The 17,298-nt window shown below is 45.3% G+C and overlaps 1 protein-coding gene and 1 pseudogene across 1 annotated transcript in view; one reads left to right on the top strand and one right to left on the bottom strand.

The window, feature by feature from the left end:
- Positions 1–9,301, bottom strand: part of RASSF8 (Ras association domain family member 8) — a 126,745-nt gene extending 117,444 nt beyond the window's left edge. Inside the window, exon 1 of the mRNA XM_043440409.1 lies at positions 9,282–9,301. The gene's annotated coding sequence lies outside the window, so the exon portion shown is untranslated. The remainder of the gene's footprint in view (positions 1–9,281) is intronic.
- The window catches only part of LOC122423151, a 323,733-nt pseudogene continuing 315,420 nt past the window's right edge, over positions 8,986–17,298 (top strand).

Here is a 17,298-nt window from a genome sequence, read left to right as displayed (position 1 = left end):
AACTGGAGTTTAAGAAATCATGGGTGTGGGGGGCAGGGAGGGAAGGTAGGAAGGAGGTCTCAAGCAGCCTTTCTCAACCAGGAGGCTACTAGCAAAATACAAGGGACATGTCTTCACCACCTGGCCCAGGTTCTGCCCACTACATGTCAGAAATACCTGTAACCTGGACTCTGGGACAAGCAAAAGATGCCCCATGTATCTCCAAATGGTACCTCTGTTTGGGAGCTTCTGGTCAAAAAGGAGAGGAAAAAGCAAAGAATGTTTAGTCTGAAAGATCAGAGATGGAAGGAAAAGCAGATCTCACCCTCCCCTCCAGCCAACAGGTCATCCCCATTTCCAAACACACCACTGTGTGACCCTTCTCTCCATTGATACCACTAGCACCTCATCTACTCCATCCCTTGTGTGAATTACTGCAGTCATTTCCTCACTGCTCTTCCTGCTTCCATTCTTTTTTTCTCCTTTTTATTAAGTCACCATGCTGTATATGACTTCCCTCGAGACTTAGAACTCTAAGTTTGTACCGTGTGACCCCCTTCACCCATTTCATGCCCCCCGATTCCTACCCCTGATTTGTGCAATTGTAAAAGACTACACATATAAGTGAGATTGAGATCATATAGTATTTGTCTCACTCTAACTTATTTCACTTAGCATAATGCCCTCAAGGTCCATCCATGTTGTGGCAAATGATGGAATCTCCTTTTTCCTGGCAGAATAATATTTCACTGTATATGGACACCACATTTCCTTTATCCATTCATCCACTGATGAGCACTTAGGCGGTTTCCACATTTTGGCTTCCCGCTTCTACTCTTTTTTAAAGAATATTTATCTACTCATTTATTTGGCTGTGTGGGACCTTTTGCTGCAGTGTACAGACTTTCTAGTTGTGTCCTGCTTCTGTTCTTAATTTCCCTTGACAAGCCCTTTTTACAAGACAGCAAAGTGAACCTTTTCAATATTACTATTTTATTTAACAAGTACTTTTGTAATGTTTGGGGCTTCCCTGGTGACTCAGATGGTAAAGAATCTGCCTGCAATGCAAGAGACCTGGGGGTTCAATCCCTGGATTGGGACGATGCCCTGGAGAAGGGAATGGCTACCTACTCCAGTATTCTTGTCTGGAGAAATCCATGGACAGAGGATACAATCCACAGGGTCACAAAGAGTTGGACATTACTAAGCAACTAACCCTTTACAAAGTTTACGATCTGCCATGCTCTGTTCTTTACAAGCATTAACTCTCTGAATACTTAGAACACTGGGAGATAGGCATCATTCCTAATCCAACTCTACCAGTGAGGTGCAGAAATTACCGGACTACATCAAGGTCACAGAGCCAGTACATGCAGGGCTGGGATTTCAACCCAGACAGCCAGCCCCAGAGTGCATGCTCTTGCTGACTACTCCATGTTACTCTCCAATTCATTCATTCCTCTGTTCAAGAACCTCAAATGTCTCTCACCCAAGAGTGAAAACCAAAATCCATGTTACAGCCAATAAAGCCCTAGTACAGGGGTCCCCACTACCTCTTTTCCTTTCTCCTACAACTGGTCTGGCCACTCTGATGGGCACACACCACAGGTGCCCGCTCCAGGGTCTCTGCACTCACTGTCCCCGCAACCTGGAGAGTGTCTTCCTCCAGACAGCTACAGGGTTGGCACCTTCACTTCATTACTGTCTCTACTCAAATGTGCTCTCCTCAGTAAGGACTTCCTGCCCATCCAATACCGGATTACATCTCCGCTCCCACCCTAGTATTCTCAATTCCTCCACCTTCCTATATTTTTTCCTCCAAAACATTTATCATTATAAAAAATGAGTTACTCATTTTTTAATGATAATAAATTACTCATTCATTTATTATCTAACGCCCCCTAGTAGAGTACGCTCTTCATGAAAACAGGAGTCCGTGTGTTTTGTGCTCTGTCACAGCTCCACACATGGAAGGGCATGCAGTTTATTTTTGAATGAATGAATACATGAATGAACAAAGAGCAAGCGGTGATAAGGAAGCCAAGGAGAAATTTCGAAGCACAGAGAGAGAGTTCAATAGTGTAAACACGCTACAGAGAGCTTTGGTCATATTGGGGTTTTCATATTGAAAAGCTCCCATTGATTCTGCCAACTAGGATATTGGTGCCTGTGGCAAAAAATGTTTCTAAGAAAAGGCACCTTTGGAGAGTGAGTTGGCAGGTAATGTAGCAGAAGTAGTAAGCACAGACAACTCCTCTAAGAAGCAGGCTGTGAAAGGAGACAGAAGGAGCAGGAAAGTCAAGAGAGACTTGGGCATGTTCTTTCCAGGCTGAGGATAAGGAGCCGAGGAAAAGTGAGATAGAAATTTAATGAGGGACGTCCCTGGTGGTCCAGCGGCTAAGACTCTGCGCTCCCAATACAGGGCCGGGGTTCAATCCCAGGTCCCACACACCACAACTAAGACCTGGCACAGCCAAATAAATAAATATTAAAAAAAAAAAAGAAAGAAAGAAAAAGAAATTCAATGAGAGGAAGGGTTACCAAAGGAGAAGGCTGTGGGGATGGCTGCCTCCAGACTGTGGGGGTGGGGAGGGCCGCCCACATCAACTAGCAAACTTTCTACTCCCACCCTGGATGACTGACACCGACAGTGTTCTCTCTAACTGGGGTGCTCCCTGACATCGATCTGGACAGGCTGCAGAGGACTTAGAACTAGGCCTCTCCAAAGAGCCCCGAGGCCTGTCCAGACCTCGAGTTCAGCAGAGCAAGGTGAAGAGAAAGGCGCCAACTCCTCACTGAGACACTTCACATCCTCTCATTTCCACATACACACAGACATCGGTCTTATTCCAAACCAGCCCTGAGTGACAAATCAGCAGCCCTATTTAAAGACTGGGAGACATGAGGCTGGGCCAGCATCATAACTTTTCTAAGGCTACCCAGGTCCAGCCTGGCTTTTAACTGAAGTCGTACTCTTTCCAACATGCATTGTATGTCATAACTCAGTAGAATGTAACATGAGGAGCTGCCCTATGGCATCTTACTTAGTTCCCCGACCACGGATCAAACCCTTATGTATTGGAAGGTGCATTAACCATGCCCATCAGGGAAGTCCCCCTGACTTTTTCAAAGTATAAACATGTCTAGAAGAATAATGTAATCTTAAGTGATTTTTGATTTTCCAATATTAAAACTACTATTATTAAAAGATGAACATGATTTAGCACTCAGAAGCCAATGACAGTAAACGAGAGTGACAAAATATATTGCCCACATGAATAAAACCTCATGGAAAACTATCACAACTCTCCTCTTGTTAAAACCTGTATTTTTATCTGATTTCTTATCAAAACAAAGAATAAAACATATACTTCTGAATGAGAAAATGCCTTTCTTCATGCATAAAACTTGGACAGCACCGGAGTTAAATGTAGTGAGATCTGTGATATATCTGAATGTGACCAAAAAAAATAAAATTGCCAAAAATAAGTCTTCTAAATCCTATAGCAAGGCTGTGAAATAAATAGGCAATAAATGCTTTGGTGCTAAAACACTTTCGGCAACTTCAAGGTCATGCAGTTCAGATCAGTTCAGTTCAGTTGCTCAGTCGTGTCCACCTCTTTGTGATACCATGAACCGCAGCACGCCAGGACTCCCTGTCCATCACCAACTCCCGGAGTCCACCCAAATCCCTGTCCATTGAGACAGTGATGCCATCCCAACCCTCTCATCCTCTGTCGTCCCCTTCTCCTCCTGCCCTCAATCCTTCCCAGCATCAGGGTCTTTTCCAATGAGTCAACTCTTCGCATGAGGTGGCCAAAGGACTGGAGTTTCAGCTTCAGCATCAGTCCTTCCAATGAACACCCAGGACTGATCTCCTTTACGATGGACTGGTTGGATCTCCTTGCAGTCCAAGGGACTCTCAAGAGTCTTCTCCAATACCACAGTTCAAAAGCATCAATTCTTCAGTGCTCAGCTTTCTTTATAGTCCAACTCTCACATCCATACATGACCACTGGAAAAACCACAGCCTTGACTAGATGGACCTTTGTTAGCAAAGTCATGTCTCTGCTTTTTAATATGCTTTCTAGGTTGGTCATAGCTTTCCTTCCAAGGAGTAAGCGTCTTTTAATTTCATGGCTGCATCACCATCTGCAGTGATTTTGGAGCCCAGAAAAATAAAGTCATGTTTACTGGCTACTCTGCATGACTTTTTCTGGGCTCCAAGGTCATGCAGAGTAGCCAGTAAACATGTATACACAAGGGCTTCAACAAGTAACTTTCTTCTCCAGCACAGGGTGGCTGTAGGTCAGGTGGTATGAATGGTGAAGAATCCTCCGCTAATGCAGGATCCGCAGGTTCGACCCCTGGGTCAGGAAGATCCCCTGAGGAAGGGAATGGCAACCCACTCCGGTCTTCTTGCCTGAAAAATGTCATGGACAGAGAAGACTGGCAGGCTACCAATCCATGGGGTCGCAAAGAGTCAGACACGACAGAGTGTGTGCACACGACACACACATACACACAGGGTGCGAGTATCCTGGGGCACAGAGCCTCCCCACAAAGGCATGTCACACTGTGCACCCCTCTTCAGCCCCACTCCCAGCATTTTTATACAAGGAAAAGCAGGTCTAAATAAGGATCAAGGTGAGGTAAAGGGTCTGGCTAGAGAGGGCATTTCTACTTGTCATGCCTTCCTGACTAGGAAATAAAAGATGGGAAAATGAGGGAATGACAGGAACAATCTCCTTGAGTGAAGCCCATGTATGAAAAGCTGAAGATTTCTTTTCATGATGTTGACCAGGTAAACTACCCATTCCTCTTCTGTAAGAGCACCTAACCCAGAGCTTGGCACATAACAGGAGGCTCAAAATGCTTTAATCTCCCTTGTTCTACTCTCCCAACCTGAGGGCATCCAGCTTTTAGGTGGCAAAAACTCAGGGTCCAAACCACAAAGACACAGGATATTTGGGGGAAAACTAGAGGTTGAGAGCAAAGAAATAAATCATACAATCAACTCCTAAGTCCCCTGCAAACTTGGTGACCTACCAGATACAAAATTGGGAAAGAACTGGAATTACTACACGCTGAGGGTGTGAGGGCTAAGTTCTAAAAGGAAATCAAAGTCCTAGAAAACTAAAGTCAAAAGAACATGTGGGTGATTATGCAAGAAGTAGAGGCCAGAAACATTAATAAAGACATAAATACTTCAGAGTCATAGTGCATCAAGTGAATATTTTGTAAAAAGCAACCACATGACAAAAACACTCAAAGCTTTAAGCCCTCCTTGGCCTTGGAAAGTCATGAGACTTTTTTGGCTAGAATAAGGAATGCTTTAGAGAGGGGAGAAAGAACTTCCATACCTCTAGGTGGCTCCCATTTTTAAGCAACTACCTCTCTCCCTTAACTAAATGGCCAAGCGACACCTAGTTATTTATACAAGTTACAGCTGGACAGTACTGGCCATCTTCAGGTCTATAACTCTCCTTTTTCTACCAATTTGTCCTTCCTTCCTTTGAATTCGATCACCGTGCAATCCACAGCTGCTGACTAACATGTTATCACATGACATGCAAAGTAATATGACATGGTAAGGTTTTTTTCATCAGCACAGGATTACTGAGAGAAAAAAAAACATAATCCCTTTAATGATGTACTTAGAAAAAAGGATTATCTACAGAAAATCACAAGAGTAACACTAATTAAAAGGTGTCTCAGTTTATTTATGAATTTTCCACAGAGCCTCAATGTATTCATTTTACCTGATATGTGCAAAGGTGATTTCATGATATACATAAAACCAGCAAAGAAGGAATGTAGGAGATAACCAAGCCTGGCTTTTGTGTTAGGAGAAGTGGGTTTAACAATGATAAAGAAGGCAATCAATATACAAATCACAACTTGTATTACTATCTTATTCATTACAATAATATTTATTAAGCATTTACTATACACACAAGAAGCACTGATATCTATAGACTAGTGAATAAACCAGGCAGTATTTCTGCTCTCAAAGGCATGAGAGAAACATGAGACAAATAATAATTATAAATGGTGGTAAGCATTAAGAAGGAAAAGCTAACTCTATGAGGGAGACAAGAGGTTCTAAGTTGCAAGACTTGAAGAGTGGCCTTCTCAGAGAAGACCTTTATAGAGGATATCAGAACCAGCACAGAGGATGAGAAATTCCTCGAGGGGGTGATCCTGAAACAGACCACCAGCAGTAGCCCTAGCTGAGTTGGCTGTAGAGTTGGATCCTGTGTCTGACCAGAGATGACGATTGGGGACGCGGCCAAACCATACAGGACCTTGTAGATTTTCTATTTTAATCCCAAGAAGAAGAGCTCTGAAGACTTTAAACAGCAAGTGACTTCTTTTTTCCCTTTCTGGCTGCTGGTGGTAAGAAGGGCTGGAAGGAGGGCAGAGCGTGAGTGGCAGGTCTCTGCAGTGGGGAATGAGGATGGTGGCTTGAACTAAGATGGGAGCCCAGTAGACTGAAAATCAGGTTTCAGAGAGATTATGCCAGAAAAAGTAGACAGGACTTTGTGACAAACTGGCTAGGTGGGGATGACAGAACAGAAGACTTAGGGGAAGATGACTCCAGTGTAAGCCACTCATTAGGTAGATGAGATGAAAAACAGGAGGAACAGTCTGAAAAGTGGAGTAATCTTGAGTTTGGTTTTTGAGAAGTTGCAGATGCTGCCATTTATTGGCTAAGATGTGTCGGGCATCACTTTTACTAATAATATCCCCATTTTACAGAAAGCAAACTGTAGCTCACAAATGTGGAAGCAGCTCGGCCAAGCTCACTCAGCTGGGAGTAACAAACCCACACTTACCACCTGAGTCTGGCTGGCTGGCTGTGGGATAAGCATTCTTTCCACTATAGGGAGCTCTTGGAAACTACCTCTGCACTCTGAATTTTGAAATCTATTTAGGGTTGGAGCAAGCTAGCATTCAAGGAGAGTAAACAGGTGATACGTTAGTTTTAAAATCCATATCCTCAGAGTTATGCGACACAATGCTCTCCTGTCTCACTCTCATCCCCGCTCCATTTCTACCTGCAAAGATTTTTGCAATGTTTAAAACACTAGCAAGATATCTGGGATCTTAATGCCGTACAATAAATAAGCCAAGTCATTATTCTAGGAATCAACCATAACGAAAAGAGTAGTAATATTCAATAACGAACAATATTTTTACTCTCAAGTCATTATCAACATAAAAGAGACCAATTAATGAGTAAGAAACTCTCAAACCCTTACCACAGCTCAAAATGGCCAAGGCATTCAAGTCAAAAATTAACACAAGCCACCCAGTACAGAGGCTACAAAGGCTAAGCATTGAGAGTCACATTAAAAAATCGAAACCTTAATAAAAACAAAATTTTAGGCAAAAAGAAATGATATCACAACCTTATAGTCTAAAATCTGCAATTCCCAAATATCTCAACCAAATGCCAAATTCAGGAAAACATGCACCCTAAAAGCCATCTAAACATTTTCCCTTCTTTTTAACTGCTTTTCCCTGCAGCATGCTCACACTTCAGCAAACTGTAATGCCTTGCCTCTCTGCACAGTCTCATGATTTCCTCCCTCTCGGATGTCCCCCTTAGCTACTGAAGCCCCCAAATTAGGCATCATCAACGAACCTGGAAAGAATTCAAAGCATTGCTGCCAACTGTGTCTCTTATTGAGAGCACCAGTTTGAGACTCTTAAAAGGAGAGAAAATGAGGAAGGGGAGATTTTGGGAACGTTTTTACCATCTATATTACAAATTTTATTTTTGTTGGGTCTGATCCTTCAAAAGAAGGGACCATCAAATCACATTTGGTCTTCTTTAAGTGGGGGATGGTCACATGTAATGTTTATGGTTTGGGGACAGTTCCCCATGGGGATAAACAGGATTAAAAGTCCAATTAATATGCCGGAGAGAAGATAACATCTCACACAGACCACCCTCCTAAACTACAGAGCTCTGCTCTGTCCTGCCTCCTGATACCCCGGTTCCATTCAGCACTTCCCCGCAGAGGGCTAGCTGGCATTCACTGCTGCCTCGCCCAGGCAAAGGATGGGATGCTGAAAATCCATCAAGAAAGCTTCCCATTTTTCTGTTCCTTCACAACATGACTGCCAACTCCTGGCAGCCCAGACATGAAAGACTGAAGAAAAATGAAAATAAAAAGCAAAAATAAAAGACTACCTGGGCCTCCTACCAGAATGGGTGGTTAATCCAATCGACACAAAATTTAGAGATTTATACATATTTAAAAGGGCTTCCTGCGGACAAAACAGATCTAACGAAGAACTGCTGAGCCACATTATACTGGAAAATCCATAAATGTTCGTCCTCGCTGTGACCAGGCTGGAGGATTAAAAAAAAAAAAAAACCAAAAAACAAAAATGCAATGCTTCCATGTACTGACTGCGCTAACCTGACGGGTTTAAGTCAGCTATGAAACGTGCCCTGCATCTACCTCCCGTCTGAATGCCTAAAGATCAGTGGACAATTACATCCGACGCTTGCACTGCTCAAGATGCCGTTTGATGCTGAGAAAGTAGTGGTCTAGCAACCCCAGGCGGCTCTAGGATGCTTAAATAACAACGCAACACTCGATTAGGAGCAACACGGTGCTTACTCGGCTTGTAAGACGCTGTGCCACCCGTGGACCTCACATTCAAGGCTCACGTCCCTTCAGGTTCAATCTTACTAAGCTTTCCGCAACGAATCCTCTCAAAGTTGCTAGCTTGAAAAACGGAATTACTCTGAAAGTCCCCTCATCTGGACTCCCCTCCCCAGACGGGTTGGCGGCAAGCGGGAATAGGAAGAGAGGATGGTTCATCGTTCAAACAACATTTAAAAACCTGTAAACCAATCATCGTTTCAGAGGAAAGAAGCGTTCATCAAGCCGACGCTGGGCAAGCGAGCATCCGATTTCCATTCAGAGAGAAAAATATTAAAGAAGCCAGACATACGTTTCCCTTCCCAACAAAAGTGGCCTCTAAACTCCCCGGCCAAGGACACTGGGAGGAAACAGAGAGGCTGGGAACAAGCTCGTTGTCTTGGTCAAGGCGCGGGTCTGCGGCAGGGAGAACGAGCAAAGGGGGAGACAGCAGGCAAAAGGTGAACCGGAGGAAGCCGGAGCCCGCGGCGGCGGCGGGGCTGGAGCTGATCCGGCGAGGAAACCCGAGGTGAGGAGAGAGGGGCGGGGAAGGGAGAGCCCAGAGGCTCCGGGAGGAGGAGGGAGGGGTCCCCGGACGCTGCCCAGAGATCGCGGCCGCCCAGTAAAGTTAATACTTACTCAGTTTCGCAACTGCGCCGCCCCCGCAGGCCGCCCCGCGGGGCCGGCTGGGGCGCTGGGGACGCGGCGGCGGCCGGAGCCCAGCGGCCGCCCAGCGCCGGTCCCCGGCCGCGCAGCCCCGCGCGCCTCGCTCCCCGGCGCTCCGCCGGCCGCGCGCCCCGCACCGGCGGGAGGCCCCGGCTCCGCGGCGCTCCCTCTCCGCGCACCTCCGGCCCGGCGCTAGGTGAGCGCGGACGCCCCGGGCGGGGGTGCCGGGCTGTGCGAGCGCTCGGGCAGCCGCGGCGCCGCCGGCGGGAGCTGCTCCCAGCGCCGCGCAGATGGCCGCGAGCGGGCGGGCCGGTGAGGATCGGCGAGCTGCTGGGCGCCGGGCGCGGAGCGGGGCGCCGGACGAGCGCGGGCGGCGGACTCGGCGGCCGGCTCGCTCCCGCGGCCGGTGCCTCTGGGCGGGGGGCCGGGCTGGGGGCCGGGCCGGGCCGGGCGGCCGGCGGCTCCGCCCCTTCGCCGGGCCGCGGGCTGAGCGCGCGAGAGCGGCGGCGCGGGGGCGCCCCCCTCGGCCGGGCGCTCGGGTTACAGCCGCCGCTCCCCGGCCCCCCCGCCCGCGCCTCGCCGGTTCGCCGGCGCCGGGAGAGACATTGTAACGGAACTGGGACGCCAGCGCTGCATTGTGGGATCTTTTAAAGCGGCGGGGAGCGCGGCCCGGCCGCTCGGGCCCCCACCCCCTTCGCCAGCTCGGCCCCCGCGCCACCCGGCCCGCGACGCACCCCCGCCCACCGAGGCCCGGTGGACCCGAGAGCCAGACACGGTGCCTCGCTGACTCTCACGGAGCAAAATATTCCATCGCCCGGGGCTGAGACTTGTAAAACTGCCCTCCTCGGTCACCCCGGAAAGTAGGAGGCTTTTTCTGCAGACTCTGTTAAAAGGAAAAAAAAAAAGGAAAAAAAGGGCCCTTCCACTCCCCCAGGACTGATGGTCTGAATTGCTTTTCATCTGGAGTGGCAGTGATTCAGCGACCCCCTTCTCAGCAGCAGGCAATGACAGAGACAGGAGACGAAAAACACAGCGAATGAATCAGACGTGAGTAACCAAGTTTAGAAAGAGCTGGGCTCAGATTCAGAAAACCGCTCCCCCACCCCAGCCCCTGCACACATCTACCTTTGAATAGAGCACATCCTCGAGGAAGGAGAGCGGTGCTTTTATTTGGAAACGCACATGTGTGTATCGTTTTCACTGTTCCACCTCTTTTCTTTGGCATGTGGCTACTGTAGTCACCGGACAAAATTCGGTCTTTGGTTCAGACTTGTAGTCACACAAGCCCACAACTCAGGAAGGGCTTTCAGTTTGGAGGGAGATGGTATGAGGATAGATATGAATGAGACACAAGGAAGCATTCGGAAGATAAGGTGTCCCTTTTGATTGTCCAGACACTCGTTTTTTTTTGGTGGTGGTTGTTGGTTTTTTAATCATTGAAACCGGGATAACTACATTTGAAGCACAGCTTGTGACCGCTCACCTTACTCAGGGCTTGACTTGTTTGGAGTTTGGGTTGGTAGACTTTTTGTTTCTTCCTCTTGTTTTTTTGACCTTTAGCTTTTGCACAGCTCATTAGTTCCTCTGCCTCGGAGGTGAACTAAGGAGAGAGATGGTAAGACTCAAATTTGGCTAGTCAACAGTTGGAGGATTTGGGGACAAGAAGAGTTCTCTGTGATTCAAGTGTAAAACCCAGGGGAACTTTTGAAAAGATGGAGGGCATTGGATCCTCTTCTCAGAGGAGTTTTCCAGCCTTAATGTTAACATTTCTTAAGCTTTCATTCCCTTGTCAACCTTTCTCTCCACTGAATGACATCAGTCACCGCCTGATTGCCAAATGTGATGGAAAAATTCAGCCCCCATGTGGCATTTGCCGGTGTTGACCCCTCCTCCTTTTGTAGAATCTGCCTCCCTTGTTTTGCTGGAATAGTCCTCCTTCTTTTATGGAGGTCCTGAAACAGGGATGAGTGATAACAGTATGGGGTGTGGTTATTGTTGAACCTGGGCTCCAGATCTTTCCAAGTAGAAGAACCTTAGTCTTGTTTCTGTTGGTTACCAGGAGGGTGCTGACCTCGATTTTATCATTTTATCATTCGTTCAGAGGTGAACAAGTTGACTGACTCATGACAACCACCTTTCATACGACCAGCATGTAAATCAAGATGAAATTTATTATGATGGAGTAACTGTGCCCACTATTTAAGAGAAGCACTTACTAGGATCCAGGAACCTGGTGAGGTGTCCTCATGCGCATATGTTTCCTCTTGCTGGCTACAGATGCCAGTGAACTTACCTCTGTCCAGCCTGGATAAACCCAGACGTCTCTTCCCTACCTTAGCCCCATGTGGTTAATTCATTCTTTGTTCAGCCTATAGTATAATTTGTTTTGAGCTTTCCTAGCTGTAAATCACATCCCTGTTAAGCCTTCCTGAGATCACACCAAATGTCCTTGGCAGGATTTGTAAACAACCCTTATTTCTGGTCTCTAATTATATTCCCTGAAAGTAACCTAACTGGAATAAGTGAGTGTTCATGCACTTAAAGCCCCGTGACACAGTCAGATTTTATTTTCAAGAGAAGAATCTGAGAGGGTGGATTCTGAAAAGAGGAGAGTCCCAAGGGAGAGAGACATATGTCTCCTCTTTCCTGAATCAGTGAGAATGAACTAGTTGACGGCACCTAGAGATATGTTGTATGTATTATTAGTTTCCTGCTGCTAATTGTAAACAAGTTACTGCAAACTTAGAGGCTATAAGAATGTGTTATTATAGCTCCAGAGGCCTGAAATCCAAAAATCAAAATGTGGGCTGCTGTTTGTCATGGAAGCTCTAGCGGAGAATCCACTTACTTGCCTCTTGTAGTTTCTCCATCTCTTGGCTTATGGTCTCTTTCCCCATCTTCAAGGCCACAGCATAGAATCTTCAAATCTCTCTTTTGTGACTTCTGCTTCACGGTTAGGAAGACATCTCTTTCTCTGGGCTCGGCAAAGAAAGTAGGAATTGATGTAGGTACATTTCTAGCCATATATGTCATGAACTGAATTGAGTTATTTGTAGAAAGAAAAGATACTGTCTTCATTACTAGTGAAGCTATCATCTGAATAACTTTTTTGACTGTGTGATTGCTAAAATGGTGCCTCATTAGTCCAGTGAAACCTCTTTGCTTCTGGTGACCCATGTAACTGAAACCCAAGGTAGTAACACCCTAAGTTCACATGTGCAGTTCAGGGAAACAAATTCCTTTCTCTGGAAATCCCTGGCAACTCTTTTTATTGTGTCTATGGAATCATATGGCTAAGCTAGAGAAATATGTATCTAGGCCAGCATTTCCCAAACTGGCCCACCAGGAAACACCACCTTGTAAGATGGGATGCTGGGAAGACAGTTGTACTGTGCTCAGATAAGGCCCATGAAACACAGTCGTGTCTATGGCTTAGGCCAGAAGAAGCGTGTCAGTGGGTCAGATCCATTAAGAGCCATGTGTTGGGAGGAAGTCCCAAGGGAGAAACAAACATTTTTGTCGAGAAGAAGGTATAGTGTGCTGGAAGGAGTAAATTGTGGACTTATGAATATAACTTAGACATTTCATTATTATCAAACTCCACTGTTTTTCCTTCTTTTCCCCTCCTTCATTCCACTCTCTGTGTTTTACCCAGAGTACTTTACAGCTGCCTAATCATTGGAAGGACTGATGCTGAAGCTGAAACTCCAGTACTTTGGCCACCTCATTCGAAGAGTTGACTCATTGGAAAAGACCCTGATGCTGGGAGGGATTGGGGGCAGGAGGAGAAGGGGACGACAGAGGATGAGATGGCTGGATGGCATCACCAACTCAATGGGCATGAGTTTGAGTAAACTCCAGGAGTTGGTGATGGACAGGGGGGGCCTGGCGTGCTGCGATTCATGGGGTCGCAAAGAGTTGAACACGGCTGAGCGACTGAACTGAACTGAACTGAATCTCAACCAGTGGCTCAGGACCACTAGATTCTCTTACCATGGGACCCTGAAGTTGCTTGTTTACCAGTGGAGCTTCCCTCTACTCCCCAACCTTGCTCTCCCACCCCCTTCTTAAAGCCAGGGGCTGTCTTGTATTTGTCTGTGTATCCCCTGTGCATGACACAGGCCTGGCTCAGACTGGGAGCTCAATTAATATGAGTTGAAATAACAGTGAAATGAATGAATGACAGTATAAATGCAGTAAACTCATGTCACCTGCTCATGTTATATTTGCCTTGGATCATCTTTCTAATGCATAATGAGCAGAGAGTTCCATTTCCTTAATTAATAAACATAACAAAAACATAATAAATATGGTATTGTGCTAGGTTCTGAGCTTATACAAATTGGCATGACATAATCTCAGCTTTCTGTGAGCTCATAGTCCTTCTGAGAAAAGCGGTGCTAAAAGAGGAAAAGAGGCAAATAATGCTTGTTGACTATCCTATTCTCTTTCTCCACTTTTTTCTTAGAAATAGAAACCTGATTTTGTGCTCAGTGAGAAGTTCTCTCTCACAGCCTTCCTTGCAGATAGAGGTTACTAAGTTTTGGCCCTGTGGACGGAAGGTGTTGTATGGGCCTTCCAGGAAAACTCATTTGTGTGTCCTCATTTATGAGCAGGGCTGACTCAAGCACTATTCTTGCCTAAAACACAGATGTAATAGCTGGAGTTACAACTCCAGTCTTGTGACATCAAGGCTACCTAGAAACCTGAGGTCATCTACTAAAATTTATACAAATGGGATCATTTAGAGTTTTTCAGACACTTAGCAAGCCTGCATTTAGTCACTGTTACTGACAAGTTTAGAAGGAAAAAAAAAAATCTCTCCTCTTCAGTATGTGTGTCAAAAGCAATTAAATGTGGTTTTCTTTACCATTCCTAATGGAAATCTTGTACACATACTGAAACACAGCAAAGGTCTATAATTATTGTGATTTATTTGATCAACATAAAGGGCCTTTTTAGAAACAACCAACAATTCTCAGATCTATAAGAATTTTGAATTTAATGATAGTTTCTTGTTTAAAAAAATAATAAAACATTTAGATACCAAATCATAAACAGCTCCTTAAAAGACCCTCTAATAATTTGATGGGGCAGAAGGATGACGATCAATATATTTTATTAGACAGTGAAAAGCAGTATGAAAAGAAAAAGCATAAACTATAAAAGGAAATTATAATAGGGTATATCAAAAGGAATAAATGCAAATATATTTAGAAATAGGATTTTAAATGTGATTGGTTTCTTATTTAGGTAGAAGTTTTTGAGAGGATAATCCCATGAAAGTTTTCTTATTTTTTAGTTATAGGCTAGAAGAGTGAATTTAGTCAGCTGAGAATAGCTCAACAAGAGCCTATACTGGGATTAGAATATTGGGGAAAAACAGTGAATGCGGTGCCTGATGTTGTGAAGTTGTACCTTTGTAAATATGTGCAGTAAAATCTGAACTGTCTAGCATTCTTTCAGCCTGAACGCCACTCACCAACTCCCTCCATGTCTCCAGTGCTATAATTGGGGTTTATAATGATGATCCCATATGACTCTGAACTATAGCAGAAAGATTAAATTATCTTCTGCTTTGCATTCATGTATTCAATTATATATTTTTATTAATTGCAAACTGGAAATCTGATCTGTTTATAATACTACTGGTTTAACCAGAGCCTCCTTATCAAGGACCCGGTCATAGACAGTAATAGAGTTTATAGTTCCTGGAAAGGAAACAACCCAACAACGAATTTAAAATGTGAGATTTATATGATCATAGTAAGAATAATTATTTTAAAATAATTTAGAATCACTTAGCAACATTTGAAAGAACTGTAACATGTATTGATTAATAATAAAAGCTGCACATCCAATTCTTTTAACAAGTATAATAATCCATCTTCTGTAAGAAGAGAAAAATTAGAATATGAACAAAATAAATCTTCATTTCAAATTTGGTAGAAGGTGGACTGTTAATGTTAGCAGATATTAGGTGTAGGCCCAGGAATAGGGAACAGCAGAGAGAGGATGAGATGGTTGGATGGCATCACCGACTCAATGGCCATGAATTTGAGCAAACTCTGGGAGATAATGGAAGACAGAGGAGCCTGGCATGCTTCAGTCCATGGGGTGGCAAAGAGTCAGACAGGGCTTAGTAACTGACCAATGACAACTGGAATATTATACACTGAGTTGGATTATATGTCCCAGTTTGGTTAGGGTCCTGTCAAGATGTTCCTCTTCTCACCCTTGGTCTCCCCAGAGATGTATTGCTATGGTGACAATAAAGTACCTCTAGTAAACACGCGATGAGCATGTATCTTAGGTCAGGTTCTCTGGAAGTGGAGCCCGAAGCAGGGATTCTGTGCTTCAGAAGAAGGGGACGGAGGGATGTAGCATAGGGCCAAGGGGGATAAAGATCCTATGGGGAAGTCTAGAGCAGGAACTCGGTTGCAGAGTTGGTCCCTTGGGGCAAAGAGACTGGCCTTTTACGCCCCTATTATCAGTCACTCATTGGCTGTGGGTTGGTGGTAACACCTAAGGCATGGCACCTCCTATTCCCCAAGGGCAAAGAGGATTCTCTGAGAGGGAGGCACCTGTGTTTAGTAACCGACTCACAGCCCGAAAAAGGGATCTGAGAACGGTACCAGCAGTACCCATTAAGAAATCAGAGCCCTACACCAACCCTTACTGATCGTGTAACAACTGAAGCATACTACTAAAAAGTTCCTCAGAGGCCAAGTCCCACGTGTGAGCATGTTTCTAAAGGAAGGTATGTTCAGAGCACAGCTTGGAGTTGGGAGGAGCCATCCCCTCTTCCAGCACAGGCTTGGAAACTCCCTCCCTCCTCGCCTGCATGTCGTGCTAAGCAGGGGTAGGTGGTGGAAGCTGCAGGGACTGAGGTGAAGTGCCCAGCAAGGAAAGGAGCAAAGGATGTTAGGGAAATGTAGGATAGCTCCAGACAGGCTGGGATGGGACAGGGCACCTTGGGTTAAGGCTTATGTCTGAGGCCCACTTGCCAAGCTCCCCCTTTCTTCCACTGCCCCTAGAAACGGTACTTGCCTATTTATCTTTCTTCTGTCAATCCCTGAGCTGCACACCAGGGTTTCTATCTTCCTTGGCCACTGGAGCTGTACTTGCCTTTCTTCAAATGGCTTTTCCACTGCTCTTTTTTTTTCAAATTATAGTTGATTTGCAGTCTTGTGTTAGTTTTGGGTTTACAGCCAAGTGATTCAGTTATATGTTCCTTTTCAGATTCTTATCCCTTTTCCCCCACCACTCTTGATATAATAAACATTCAACTTCAGCTTCTCTGACATCCTGTAATACTTTGTCAGCTAAATATGGTGGTGGACATGGGGAGATTTTTAATTTCTCAGTCACTAAGTCATGTCCCACTCTTTGTGACCCCAGGGACTGCAGCATGCCAGGCTCCTCTGTCCTTCCCTGTCTCCCAGAGTTTGCTGAAACTCATGTCCAACCATCTCATCCTCTGCCGTCCCCTTCTCCTCCTGTCTTCAGTCTTTCCCAGCATCAGGGTCTTTTCCAGTGAGTCAGCTCTTCACATCAGGTGACCAAAGTATTGGAGCTTCAGCTTCAGCATCAGTCCTTCCAGTGAATATTTAGGATTGATTTCCTTTAGGAATGACTGGTTTGATCTCCATGCAGTCCAAGGGACACTCCGGAGTCTTCTCAGCACCACAGTTTGGAAGCATCTGTTCTTCAGCTTTAACCCTCCTTTATGGTCCAACTCTCACACCTGTACATGACTACTGGAAAAAACTATAGCTTTGACTAGATGGACTTTCATTGGCAAAGAGATGTCTCTACTTTTTAATACACTGTCTAGATTTGTCAGAACTTTTCTTCCAAGGAGGAAGTGTTTTAATTTCAGGGCTGCAGTCACTGTCAACAGTGATTTTGGAGCCCAAGAAAATAAATCTCTCACTGTTTCCATATTTTCCCCATCTATTTGCCATGAAGTGATGGGACCGGATGCCAT

Source organism: Cervus canadensis, chromosome 21 (assembly GCF_019320065.1).
Source record: "Cervus canadensis isolate Bull #8, Minnesota chromosome 21, ASM1932006v1, whole genome shotgun sequence".
NCBI lineage: Eukaryota > Metazoa > Chordata > Mammalia > Artiodactyla > Cervidae > Cervus > Cervus canadensis.
Note: the sequence above shows the minus strand (reverse complement) of the source record. Positions and strands in the feature narration are given on the sequence as shown.